Genomic DNA, 13435 nt, shown 5'->3' with positions numbered 1-13435 from the left:
TTCACAGGAAAGGCAAGGGTTAAGTCCTAGCTCAGATTGAGAGGAGGGGAGATACAGGCCAGCTCTAGCCAGGAGGGTAGGAAAAAGAGCGGGAAAGCGAAGGGAAGGGCGCCTTCGACATTTTGAGGGTGGCTGGTCACTGAGAAGCAGAGCTCAGAAGGTATCTGAAATAAGTGACTCTGAGGAATAATAGTTAAGAACCGTTTATAAGATTGTTCTGTTTTGTTTTTTTTCTCTGTTCACCTTTTTTTAAATTTTTTTTATTTTCAATGCAGAATCATAACAAAAATTACAAACATTGAATCAAAAATAATACTATACAAACAAAAAACCCCGGAAATACAAAAAAAAAAAAAAAAAACAGAAAAGAAAAAGGGGGGAAAAGCAAAGGAAACAAAACAAAACTAAACAAAAACGAAAAGCACACATCTACAGAAAAAAACCATATCATTACGTACATAAACACAAATTGACTTCCTTCCTTTGTTCTAAGACCTCAAAAAATTTACTCTTTTACTGTATTGTTGTGTCTAATTAGATTACCTCCACCTTTGTACTTTTTTTTTTACACCATTTTTCTTTTTCTTTAACCCTGTAAAGCATTACATACCAATATACTTACTCCAGAACAATGTTTTTTCATATACTCTTTAGCACAACCCCATTCTTTTAATAATTTCTGGTCCGATTGTCCCCTTATGTAAGCTGTGAGTCTTGCCAGATTTATGTATTCACAAAATTTAATTTGCCAATCTTTCACTGATGGAATTTTTCTGCCTTTCCAGTTTTTAGCTATAAGCATCCTGGCAGCTGTTGTTGCATAAAGGAATACTTTCCTTTGATTTTCGGGGATATCATTTGTAATTAAACCTGAAAGGAATGCCTCCGGTTTTTTACTGAAAGATATTTTAAACATCTTTATGTGTTCTTCATAGATTTCATTCCAGAATTGTTTAATAGGTCGGCATTCCCACCACATGTGAAACATTGTTCCTATTTCTTTTTTACATCTCCAACAAGTATTCGATTTTAATTTGTAAATTTTAGCCAATGTTACCGGAGTTAAGTACCATTGGTACACCATTTTCTTAAAATTTTCTCTTATTGTATAACATGCCGTGAATTTAATATCATATTTCCATAATTTCTCCCATTGGTCCAGCCGAATTACATATCCTCTATCACATGCCCATTTAATCATAACTTCTTTTACTTCTTCATCCTTTAATTCCCATTCTAATAATAAATTATACATTTTGGATATATATTTTTTTGAATTTTGTAATAATACTTTTTGTAATTTTGATTCTTCTTTTTCAAATCCTATTACTTTATCCTGGTTGAATATGTCCATTAAACTTTAATTAGTTTAATGTTAAGTAAACGTCCAGTGCGCTTCCAACGCCATAAATCTTATCTCAGCAGAGAATTTCGTGCAGCGGTTGAAGAAGGCAGGAGAGTCAGTACCTTTCAATGAAGAATCCTGGAGCAAGCACTTTGGAACTCAGAAAAAAAACTTTATTTACAAAAGAAAAACCCTGGCGATAAAGCACACATGTTTTTATCTCTGGCATAAAGAAAACTTTACTCTAAACTTAACTCATATCAGCAAACACGCCCATGGCCACAAACTGAGTCTGCGATCAGGTCAAAAAGGGAGGGGGGAAACACACGGGTGAACTGACTATTTATACAAACTACCGTATTTTTCGCTCTATAGGACGCACCCGACCATAGGGCGCACCTAGTTTTTAGAGGAGGAAAACAAGGAAAAAATATTCTGAATCAAATGTTGTATAAACTACTGTAAACAACCGGTATATCAGAATCATATTACAGCCATGTTAAGTGAACAGCAGTCAACAATGGCATTAAGAACCATCATCACTGTCATTAACAAATGAAGAGAGACTAAGGTTTGAGTACTCTTCTAGTCTTCTGTGAACCCCAAGAACTCATCACTGCTAGAGTCAGAATTTATGAAGCTCAGTTGCTCACAATCACTGACACCACTTTCTTCGCTATCTTCATGTAAAATACCATCTTTGTTTCCATGCAAAGCATTGCTAATGCCACATTTTTTCCTCTCAGTCCACTTCCTCCTCTCAGCAAACAGCCTGCCTGCAGCTCGCAAACATTCCCTTTACTTGAATTACAGTCAAGAAACAGCTGAGCAGAGCGGGCTTGGGAGGCTTTCCTTCTGCCCACTTTTTTCTCCCCCTCCCCAAGCAGCACAGTCCCCTTTTCCAGCCTCCTCCTCTCCATCCCTTTCACCCAAACCCGTCTGCAATTTCTTCCCTTCACTGCTCCCTCTCCTTTGCCCTCTGCCATGACTCTCCACTCACACGTCTCCCTTCACCCAGCTTCTTCGTCCCCCTCCTCTCCATCCTCTTCCTCCCCTCTCTCAGCGAACAGCCTGCCCACTTCTCCAAAGCTTGAAGGGAATGGCAGGCTGCTAGCAGAGAGCACCCCCCATCCCCATTCAGCAGCCCAGAAACGTGGGGCAGACTGCCTGCTGCTGCAAACCTTAAGGGGAAAGGGCAGGCTGCTGGCAGAGAGCACCCCCCATCCCCATTCAGCAGCCCAGGAACGTGGGGCAGACTGCCTGCTGCTGCAAACCTTAAGGGGAAAGGGCAGGCTGCTGGCAGAGAGCACCCCCCATCCCCATTCAGCAGCCCAGGAACGTGGGGCAGGCTGCCTGCTGCTGCAAACCTTAAGGGGAAAGGGCAGGCTGCTGACAGAGAGCACCCCCCATCCCCATTCAGCAGCCCAGGAACGTGGGGCAGGCTGCCTGCTGCTGCAAACCTTAAGGGGAAAGGGCAGGCTGCTGGCAGAGAGCACCCCCCATCCCCATTCAGCAGCCCAGGAACGTGGGGCAGGCTGCCTGCTGCTGCAAACCTTAAGGGGAAAGGGCAGGCTGCTGGCAGAGAGCACCCCCCATCCCCATTCAGCAGCCCAGGAACGTGGGGCAGGCTGCCTGCTGCTGCAAACCTTAAGGGGAAAGGGCAGGCTGCTGGCAGAGAGCACCCCCCATCCCCATTCAGCAGCCCAGGAACGTGGGGCAGACTGCCTGCTGCTGCAAACCTTAAGGGGAAAGGGCAGGCTGCTGGCAGAGAGCACCCCCCATCCCCATTCAGCAGCCCAGGAACGTGGGGCAGGCTGCCTGCTGCTGCAAACCTTAAGGGGAAAGGGCAGGCTGCTGACAGAGAGCACCCCCCATCCCCATTCAGCAGCCCAGGAACGTGGGGCAGGCTGCCTGCTGCTGCAAACCTTAAGGGGAAAGGGCAGGCTGCTGGCAGAGAGCACCCCCCATCCCCATTCAGCAGCCCAGGAACGTGGGGCAGGCTGCCTGCTGCTGCAAACCTTAAGGGGAAAGGGCAGGCTGCTGGCAGAGAGCACCCCCCATCCCCATTCAGCAGCACAGGAGCGTGGGGCAGGCTGCCTGCCGCTCCAAAGCTTGAGGGGGAAACGCAGGCTGCTGGCAGAGCAGCACCCCCACGCCCCACCCCCATGCAGCAGCCCAGGAGCGCGGGGGATGGGCGCACAGCCTTCCCGTTGCTCCGAAGCTTCCCGGGACTGCAGGGAAAGCCGAGGCTGCCGGCAGAGGAGCGCAGCTTTCCCCACTGCCCCCATTCAGCAGCCCAGGAGCACGGGGGATGGGCGCACAGCCCTCCCGTTGCTCCGAAGCTTCCCGGGACTGCAGGGAGAAGCCGAGGCTGCCGGCAGAGGAGCGCAGCTTTCCCCACTGCCCCATACAGCAGCCCAGGAGCACGGGGGATGGGCGCACAGCCCTCCCGTTGCTCCGAAGCTTCCCGGGACTGCAGGGAGAAGCCGAGGCTGCCGGCAGAGGAGCGCAGCTTTCCCCACTGCCCCCATACAGCAGCCCAGGAGCACGGGGGATGGGCGCACAGCCCTCCCGTTGCTCCGAAGCTTCCCGGGACTGCAGGGAGAAGCCGAGGCTGCCGGCAGAGGAGCGCAGCTTTCCCCACTGCCCCCATTCAGCAGCCCAGGAGCACGGGGGATGGGCGCACAGCCCTCCCGTTGCTCCGAAGCTTCCCGGGACTGCAGGGGAAAGCCGAGGCTGCCGGCAGAGGAGCGCAGCTTTCCCCACTGCCCCATACAGCAGCCCAGGAGCACGGGGGATGGGCGCACAGCCGTCCCGTTGCTCCGAAGCTTCCCGGGACTGCAGGGGAAAGCTGAGGCTGCCGGCAGAGGAGCGCAGCTTTCCCCACTGCCCCATACAGCAGCCCAGGAGCACGGGGGATGGGCGCACAGCCCTCCCGTTGCTCCGAAGCTTCCCGGGACTGCAGGGAGAAGCCGAGGCTGCCGGCAGAGGAGCGCAGCTTTCCCCACTGCCCCCATACAGCAGCCCAGGAGCACGGGGGATGGGCGCACAGCCCTCCCGTTGCTCCGAAGCTTCCCGGGACTGCAGGGAGAAGCCGAGGCTGCCGGCAGAGGAGCGCAGCTTTCCCCACTGCCCCATACAGCAGCCCAGGAGCACGGGGGATGGGCGCACAGCCCTCCCGTTGCTCCGAAGCTTCCCGGGACTGCAGGGAGAAGCCAAGGCTGCCGGCAGAGGAGCGCGGCTCCACCACCACCACCAAAGAGCAGTCCAAGAGTGTGCCGCACTCCGGCAATTTGGCTCCAGGGACCACACATTCGCTCCATAGGACGCACAGACATTTCCCCTTACTTTTTAAGAGTAAAAAAGTGCGTCCTATGGAGCGAAAAATACGGTAACTCACATTCCTGGATGCTTAATGACTTCCAGCTGCTCAGTGATTAGAGCGACTTGTTACCTCTTAACCCTTTAGTACCAACACCCCCTCTCGCTCGTAACACTGAGCTGTACCAACCTTAATTCAAATTTGAACCTGAACAGAAATATTTATGGGATTGCGGACTCAAAGCTTTTGTAAAACTGTCTGCGAGATTTTCTTTGCTTGGACAATACTTTAGTTCAATTAAACCTTGTTTTACACTTTGGCATACATTTTGATAACGGATATCCAAGTGTTTTGTGAGTGCCTTGAATTGACCCGATTTAGCTAGTTTAATACAAGGTTGATTGTCTTCCCACACTCTGATAGGTAGGGAACATTCTCCAAACAATTCTTGTACCAGTTGCTTGTAAAATTCCAGTTCTCTACATACATCTGATAATGCATTGAACTCAGATTCAGTTGAACTTAAAGCTATAAGTGATTGCTTTCTTGATCTCCAACCAATTAGTGCATTTCCAAATTTTATCGCCATTCCTGACACTGATTTTCTATCTGGTCCAGCATCTGCCCAACTGCTGTCGGCCCAACATTCAAGTTGTGTGCTGCCCTCTGCTGATAGTTTTAAGTGAAACCTTTTGGTAGTTTGGAGATACCTTAAAACTCTTTTTACTCCTTGCCAAGCATGCATTGATGGTTTTTCAGCTTGTCTACACAGCATGTTGACAGCATATGTTATATCGGGCCTTGTCCACTGTGCAATGTGGAGTAGACTGCCTATCGCTGACTGGTAAACCCCGGGATTACTGAACTCTGCCTGTTGCTCGGCTTGAGCATCCTTTGTGTAATTTAACTCGATTGGGGTTTTAACACCAGCACAGTCGTCCATTTTAAACCTTTCCAGCAATTGCTGGATCTTAGCTTCTTGGCTGAGCCAATAGTTCCCATTTTCATCTTGCTGAATTTTAACTCCTAGATAAACAGATACAGTGCCTAGTGATTTTATCTGAAATTTTTCTCCAAGCTTTGTGGCAAATTGTTGTGCAAGTTTATCGTCCTTTCCACTGTATAATAAATCGTCAACAAATATCAAAACTGCTTCTTGTTCACATCCCAAGCCTTTTAGATAAAGACACGCATCTGCTGCGCTCTTTCTGAACCCCATGCTCTCTAGAGCATCGTTTAAGCAGGAATTCCAATTACGGGCAGACTGTTTCAACCCATAAATGGATTTGTGTAGGCGCCAGAGGTTTGGCTTGTCTCCTTCAAAACCTGGTGGTGGTGTCATATAGACTTCCTCCTGTAAGTCTGCATTTAAATAAGCCACATTGACATCAAAATGAAACAGCTTATTTCCCTTCTTAGCTGAAGAGGCTAAAAGCATTCTTAATGACTCCAATCTTGAAGTACGGGCATAGATTTGAGAATAGTGAACACCTTTGCGCTGCGAAAATCCTTTTGCAACTAGTCGGGCTTTATATTGCAACTCCTCAGTAGTTGTGGGCTTTAAACGATATACCCATCGACAACCTACAGCTTGTTGCCCTTTTGGAAGCTCTGTACTTGTAAACACACCAAGAGACTTCATTGAAGCCATCTTTTTTCCATTGCTTCCTGCCACTTTACGGCTTCTGAGCTTGGAAGCTGTTGTACCTCTATATAGTATCTGGCTCACACTGTGCCATATTTACATACACACTTGTCACCTTAAACCGCTCTTGTGGTTTGCCCTGTGTGGCACGTTTTGATCTGCGCAATTGTTCCTCTTGTGCCCCCTCTGACCATTGGCTGTCAGAATCTGTCTCAGACTTTATATCTGGATGCGCCCCTAGGATAAAGACCTCCGTTTAGATACCTCCCTTGGGCTTGGGGTTGCAGGCGACCTGCTTCGCTTTTGCTGTCTGCTAGGCCTACTGACTGGCGATGTTGGAACACTCCTAGATTCTGGCTTTTCTACCTTAGGAGAAGAACCTTGTGCCTGGTTAGAATCTGCATCTGAACCATGTGCACCATCCCCTTCTGGCTCACCACCCTCTGGACTTTCATTCTCAGCATAAATGCCTAAATCATCTCTCAAAATGTCAGGGTTAGCATGTAAGTGAGTTCATCCGGATTGCTCAATAAAATCAGCGCTTCTACTGATGACCACTCTTGTAGTATCCCCATCTGGGTTCACGAACCTCCAAGATTTGGCGTGTGGTTCATATCCACAAAAGATGAGTTTCCTAGCCTTTGGACTTCCCTTTTTCCTTAACGCTTTTGGGATAGGTACATAGGCTTGAGATCCAAACACCCGAAAGTAATTAACTTTGGGCTTGTTCCCGTATAAAGCAAAATATGGCGTAGTATCAATTACCGAATTATATACTCGGCTCAGAATATGAGTAGCTGTATGCCAGGCTTCCGCCCAGTAACTTTGAGGGAATTTAGAATCAAACAACATAGAGTTTGCCAACTCTTGCAGAACCCTGTTTTTACGTTCGGCCACGCCTCCTTCTTGGGGGGAATAAGGTGTAGACAGACGATGCTTAATTCCCTTTTTCTTAAAGAAATTCTGCAACACAGACCCGGTAAATTCTGACCCTCTGTCTGTCTGAAAAGCAAGTACTCTAGTACCGAATTCAAGTTCTACTGCATGAACCCAATTTTTAACTGTTTCTGCAGTATCTGCTTTTGTTTTCAGAGGAAAAAACCATGTGACTTTTGTTTTGTCATCCGAGAGACACAGTGCATACCTCGAAACTCCCATGCTAGCAACAGGCATTGGACCACATAGGTCCATATGCACAAGTTGGAATACTTTGTCAGATTTCCTACCTGAACTGGGATAGCTGCATCTATGAACCTTCGCCCTTTTGCATGCAGTACAATCCAAATACTTAGTACATTTGTTCATTTTGCACCTTTCTGATAATTCAGGTTGCCTTTTAACATACTGAAAATTAATATGTTCCAAATGGCGGTGCCATAAATGAACACAAGAATTATGGGTAGGCGAGTTCACACAACCAGCATGAACTTGTTCAACTTCATCTGGACTTGTCTCAAAATAATATAACCCATTTCTGCATTCCACCTGCAAAAGAGATACGTTATTCTTTGAAATAGTGCAAACCCCATTTTCAAACACAGTTTTAAACCCATCTCTATCAAGTTCTGACACAGACAAAATACACCCCTTCATTCCCTTTAGCACATAGGCATCAATTTCTGTATGCAAACAATTCAAGAACACTGTGCCTACAGTCTCTAAGGAACGTTTAGTTGAATCTGCCATTGTCACAACTTTAAGGGTTTGCAAATGCCTGCAATTCTGCAAACGGTGGTGAGATGCACCACTGTCGATCAACCAGCGTAGATTGCTGCCTTGGCCACGCCCTTGCATCAGTGCCATTGCTGAAGCCAAGTGCTGTGTGCTGTGGGAGTAGCCACGACCTCCTCCTCTTCTTTGACGTCCCCTGGAACTCCTTGTCTGGTAACTAGGGGTACCAGCCTTGGTGCTGTCTTGACCAGGTTCACGTGTGCAGTTCCTGATTAAATGGGAAGAGGAACCACAGCGAAAACAGTGTCTATCTGTAAAAGCATTTACTGTGTTCTCAAACTCAGCATCCCCATTCTTAGGCACAGCACAACTCCCCTTTGAAGACAAACCTCTTTCTCTTTGCCTTTTATCCTGTTCATCTGCAAGCTGAGAAGAAATGTATTCAGGTTAATTCAGCTGAAGGCATAGCTTCCAAAGTTAAAGCTAGTGTCTCATAGCTTTTATCAAGAGAAGACAACAATATGTATGACTGTTGCTCCATAGAGAAAGGAATGCCCAGCTGTCTTAGTTGATTAAAGGCAGACACCATTTTGGCAATATGTTCTTTCACACACGCTCCCGGTTGGAGACGTAAATCAAACAAACATCTTGTAGCATGGATCTTGGCCCCCGCAGTGCTTCTGGAATTTAGCCGCTGCAGAACCGTCCAGACCTCATGCGTGTTCTTTAACTCGGAAACATAAGGCATTTGCTCTGGTCCCACTGCCAAAACTAATAGACCTTGGGCTTTCCTGTCGCGTTTCTGTGAAGCTGCTGCTGCTTTGTCTTCTGCAGACGCGTCTGCAGCTGCCTGTAAAGGCGGTGCTTCAGTACAACTCCACAACTCTTTTGCTTGCAACCAAATCCTTACTCTAGCCTTCCAATCTTGCCAATTTTTCCCATTGAGTCGCGTAAACGGGACAGCAAAACTTTCCTGGGACTCTGCCATCCTCCCTGGGGCTTACTACTATGTGCGTCTGTTTCCAGGTGTTGGGAATCTTCCCGTCTTCTAGTATTCTATTTAAGAGTGTCTTCATAGGTGATAATAAGTGGTTCCTCTAATTTTTTGTAATGTATTGCTGTAAGACCATCTGGACCTGGGGATTTTCCCAGTTTCATCTTAATTGTCGCTTGATGAAGCTCTGTCGTGGTTATTGGGGAGTTTAGCTCTTGAATCTTTTCTTTCTTAATTTTAGGTATATCCTTTCCACATAAATACTCTTTTATTTCAACCTCTGTCTCATTTCCTGCTTTATATAGCTTATTATAATATTTTGTAAAACACTTTTTAATTTCCTCAGGATTATCTAAAGTTCTCCCCTCTTCCACTATTTTATCAATCAGTTTTTCCTTTTGTCTCTTTTTCAGTTGCCAAACTAGCATCTTTCCAGGTTTATTTGCAAATTCGAACGATCCATTTAATATTGCCCTCAATTTCACTATTTAATATTGCTGAAGCCTGGGTTTGTAATATTTTTAGTTTTTGGTTTATTAATTCATTTTTTGGTTGTTTTGTTAATAATTTTTCATTTATTCCTATTTCTTTCCTTATTTGCTCTAGTTTTTGCTCTCTGTTTCTTTTCCTTATTGCACTTTGTTGTACATAAAAGCCTCTTATGAAAGCTTTACTTGCATCCCATATTGTCCTGTATCCTGTTCTTTATTTAATTCAAAAAATTCTTTTAGTAGTTCTTGCGCTTTTTTCACAATCTTTTTGTCATTTAATAATCTTTCATTAAGTCTCCATCTTTTATTAGTTTTCTTGTATTCCTTTAATTCTAATGTGACTGGGTTGCGATCTGTAATAATTTTGGTCTGTATTTCTGCTTTTTTAATTTTAGTTGTTAACTTATTTGATACCCATATGCTGTCAGTTCTGCCGGCTGATTTTTTAACTTCCGCGAAATGTGTATACTGTCTTTCTCCTGGTTTTTTATATCTCCATGTATCAATCAAATTTAAGTTTTCTACCAACTGAAAGAAGGTGTCTGGGAGTCTGCCTTTTTAAATTTTCTCTCTCTCTCTGTCCTATCTAATTCTATTGATGTGACACCATTTAGGTCTCTCATCAAGATAATTTCCTCTTCTATAAATTCCAGTAAATTAGCTTCTACTTTTCTGAAAAAAATCTGTTTTGTTACCATTCGTTGCATAAACTCCTACTATAATTAAATGTTCTTTACCTTTTGTTATTTTTACCCCTAGTAATCTACCCTCATCACGCTTAAAGATTTTTTTTGCGTCTAGTTTAGGGTTCACATAGATCACAATTCCCCTTTTCTTTTTTACATCTGAGGATATAAATTCTTGACCCAATCTCTTGTTTTCTAAAACCCTTCTGTGATTTCTAGTCACATGGGTCTCCTGCAAGCATATAATATCCCATTGTTCTTTCCTCAATACATATTCTGTTTTATTTCTCTTCCTCTTATCATTTAAACCGTTAACATTCCAATATATATAATTTTTAGATTCATTAATCTTTATTATCTACAATGGTTTCATTGAGTAAATAAAAGAAAAGAAAAGAAAAATAAAACTCAGAAATTTTAGGATTTTGATAATCTGTTTCTTCCAAACTCTCTCCCCCCCCCTTAATACACGCTTGTCCCTCTATGCTTCTTGTGGTGTCTGCGTTGTTTCCTCTCGCTCCAGTGTTGGATCTCCAGTTAATTCTTTTTTGTACTTCCTCCAGAATTTTCCCAGCTCGTCTACTGATATAAAAGTTTTTCTTCTGTCCTTATATTTGAAGGTGATGCCCTCAGGAAATTCCCACCGGAATCTAATCGAATTCTTCTTGAGTGCTTCTGTTACTGTCTTATAGTTCTGCCTTTTCTTCAGAATTCTTTTTGGGATTTCCTTAAATATTTTGATAGGCCTATCTTCTATTATTAACTTCACTTGTCTTTTTTGATGTAATATTTTGTCTTGAGTTGAGAAAAATTAAGCAATCTCCTGGCCCTTTATAAGTGTCTGAACTTTCTGATTTGGTCCTAAAAATTTTATCAATATCCAATAGCATCTCTTCTACCTCTACTCCCAACCAGTTTGCAATCTCCTGTGATAGTTTCTCTTGAATTTGTTCATCATGAGTTTGTGGGACGCCTCGGAAGTGGAGGACCATCTCCTTCTGACGCATCTCCATCAATGATATATCATCTAGCAGCTCTTCATGGGCTCTCTTTAGGTCGTTTATTTCTTCCTTCGTTGAATCTTGTGTTTTTTAATGTCCTTATTTTCCATTTGCAATTTCTTCGTCATTTCCCCTTGTTTGGTAGATTTATTCTTAAGTTCTTGTACAGATTTATCCAGTTCTTTATTTTTAAGTGAGAGGTCACATATTTGTGTTGTTAAGTCTATTATTAGCTTTGAGTTTTGTTGGATGTTGCCAGCTAGTATATCCAGCTTATCATTCAGGCTCTTTTCCATCCCCATTATAAGGTCTTTTATGTCAGCATTGGGGTCTGTTTCAGCTGTTGATTGTCTTCTCACTTGTAGACCTGACCCAGATGTCAGTGTAGTTTGGTATTTTTTAGAACCCGTATTTGTCTTCTTCCTTTTGGTTCTGATCTAGATATCTTTATTTCAAACCAAGAATATATATATTACTATACTTTGAAAATGCTCTGTTTATAATTTGGTCTTTTTATCTGTTGGGATTGAAAGTCAGTTAAGATTCCGGTGGTTTTACCCTATGTTGTTATGAGTTCATCTCAAATATTTAAATTAAAAAAAAGTAAAAAAAAAAGGTCCAAGTTTTAATAAAAAATTAGTTAAATATTTTGTTTTACTTTGATTACTTTGGCAATTATCAGAGAAAAATTCCTTTGCAGTACTTAACATCCGTCTTAAGAACTTATTTTCTAGAAGATGAACTTGGTACAGTGGTACCCCGCAAGATGAATGCCTCGCAAGACGGAAAACCCGCTAGACGAAAGGGTTTTCCGTTTTTCGATGCGCTTCGCAGGACAAATTTCCCTATGGGCTTGCTTCGCAAGACGGAAATGTCTTGCGAGTCTTGAGATTTTTTTCGCTCCCCACCCCCTTTTTCTAAGCCGCTAAACCACTAATAGCCTTTTAGCAGCTAATCCGCTAATCCCTTAAGCCTTTAATAGCCGCTAATAGCCGCTAAACCGCTAATAACGCTAATCCGCTAAGCCGCTAATAGGGTTGCTTCGCAAGACAAAAAAACCGCTAGACGAAGAAACTCGCAGAACGAATTAATTTCGTCTTGCGAGGCACCACTGTATTTCAAATGTCCTTTCGTGTATAGCTAGTTTTCTTTATGGTTGTACTTCAAGCCTGTGTCTTAGCAGCGTTTTTTAAATTATGGGAGTAATTTTATTTTCCGCCACTAGGTGGCGCGATTTTCCAATTTACTTGTGAGGTGGCCCTTCTTGTTTTGTTTCTCTAGCCTCTCTTTGTTGCAGTCACTGTTTCCGCCACTATTCTTCTTTTTTCCCTTTTTTTCCCTTCTGAGGGCGATGACTCACTCTCCCCCCCCAGCGCCATTTTCGCCAGCTGCTTTCTTCCCCACTCCAGTCCCTTCCTCCCTCTTTCCCTCCCTTTGTATATCTCCTCCTCTTCTCCTTCACTTCTCCATCTCAATCCTTATCTTCCCACCGCTGCCTGGTCTCCAAATCCTCTCCATTCCTTCTCCTTTTCCACTGTATCCGCCACATTCCTCCCCCTCCTTTTCCTTCTTCACTCACCCCTTTGTTCCACGCCGATCTCCTCAATGGCCGCTGCCCTGCTGTCACCGCTGCTGCTGCCCGCCACCTCAGCTCCCTGTCTCTCTCAACAGAGTGTCCCCCTGTAGAAGCAGGTACTCAGTATGTCTCAGTTTTTATTTTCTGCCTCTTTACAAGGCTTATTTTCCACAACTTGATAAGTCTCAGAACGCTGAAGCTCCTCTCTCCATTAGCTTTATAATATTAAATTAGTCCGTACTCCTTTTATTTTAATTTAAGCCAGCGTTATTACCTTGTTCCTTCAGGAGTACTCTTGATTTTACAGTTTTAGTTTGGAGCAGCCTGGTGCTTTCTCATTCGGGTCTCAGGGGCATCTCACGGTTGGGTGTGTGATCTTTCTGCACTGAAGTTCTTCCACCTCCTTCCACTTTTTGTGCTGGGATGGCAGAAAACTCCTTTATGCGCTGCTTGGATCGATTTTCTTCAGTCTGGAACCTCCTCTCAGACCTCTTCAGGGTTTGCGTCGCCCTCGCTTCCCCGTCATTTTATCCCGTATCCGTGATTGGGAGCGCTCTTACTGCAGCAGAGCGCTTTTCCTGACCCGACGCTGAGCGTACCACGTCAGGAAGTAAGATTGTTTTGTTAATACGCAATAAAAAGTTATAAAAGAACAAGAAGCATTTGTGTGGTGATGTGAAGAGGACAACGACCAGGCCTGACAG

At 44.3% G+C, this 13435-nt stretch overlaps 1 protein-coding gene across 14 annotated transcripts in view; it reads left to right on the top strand.

Moving 5' to 3' along the window:
* LOC310675301 (protein FAM228B-like) overlaps positions 1 to 13435 on the top strand; it is a 63977-nt gene that overhangs the window by 17305 nt on the left and 33237 nt on the right. The gene's annotated exons all lie outside the window — the stretch shown is intronic.

This window comes from Podarcis tiliguerta, assembly GCF_965153285.1.
Source record: "Podarcis tiliguerta genome assembly, chromosome: 3".
Taxonomy (NCBI): domain Eukaryota; kingdom Metazoa; phylum Chordata; class Lepidosauria; order Squamata; family Lacertidae; genus Podarcis; species Podarcis tiliguerta.
The sequence above is the reverse complement of the archived record's forward strand: the minus strand, read 5'-3'. Positions and strand labels throughout refer to the sequence as shown.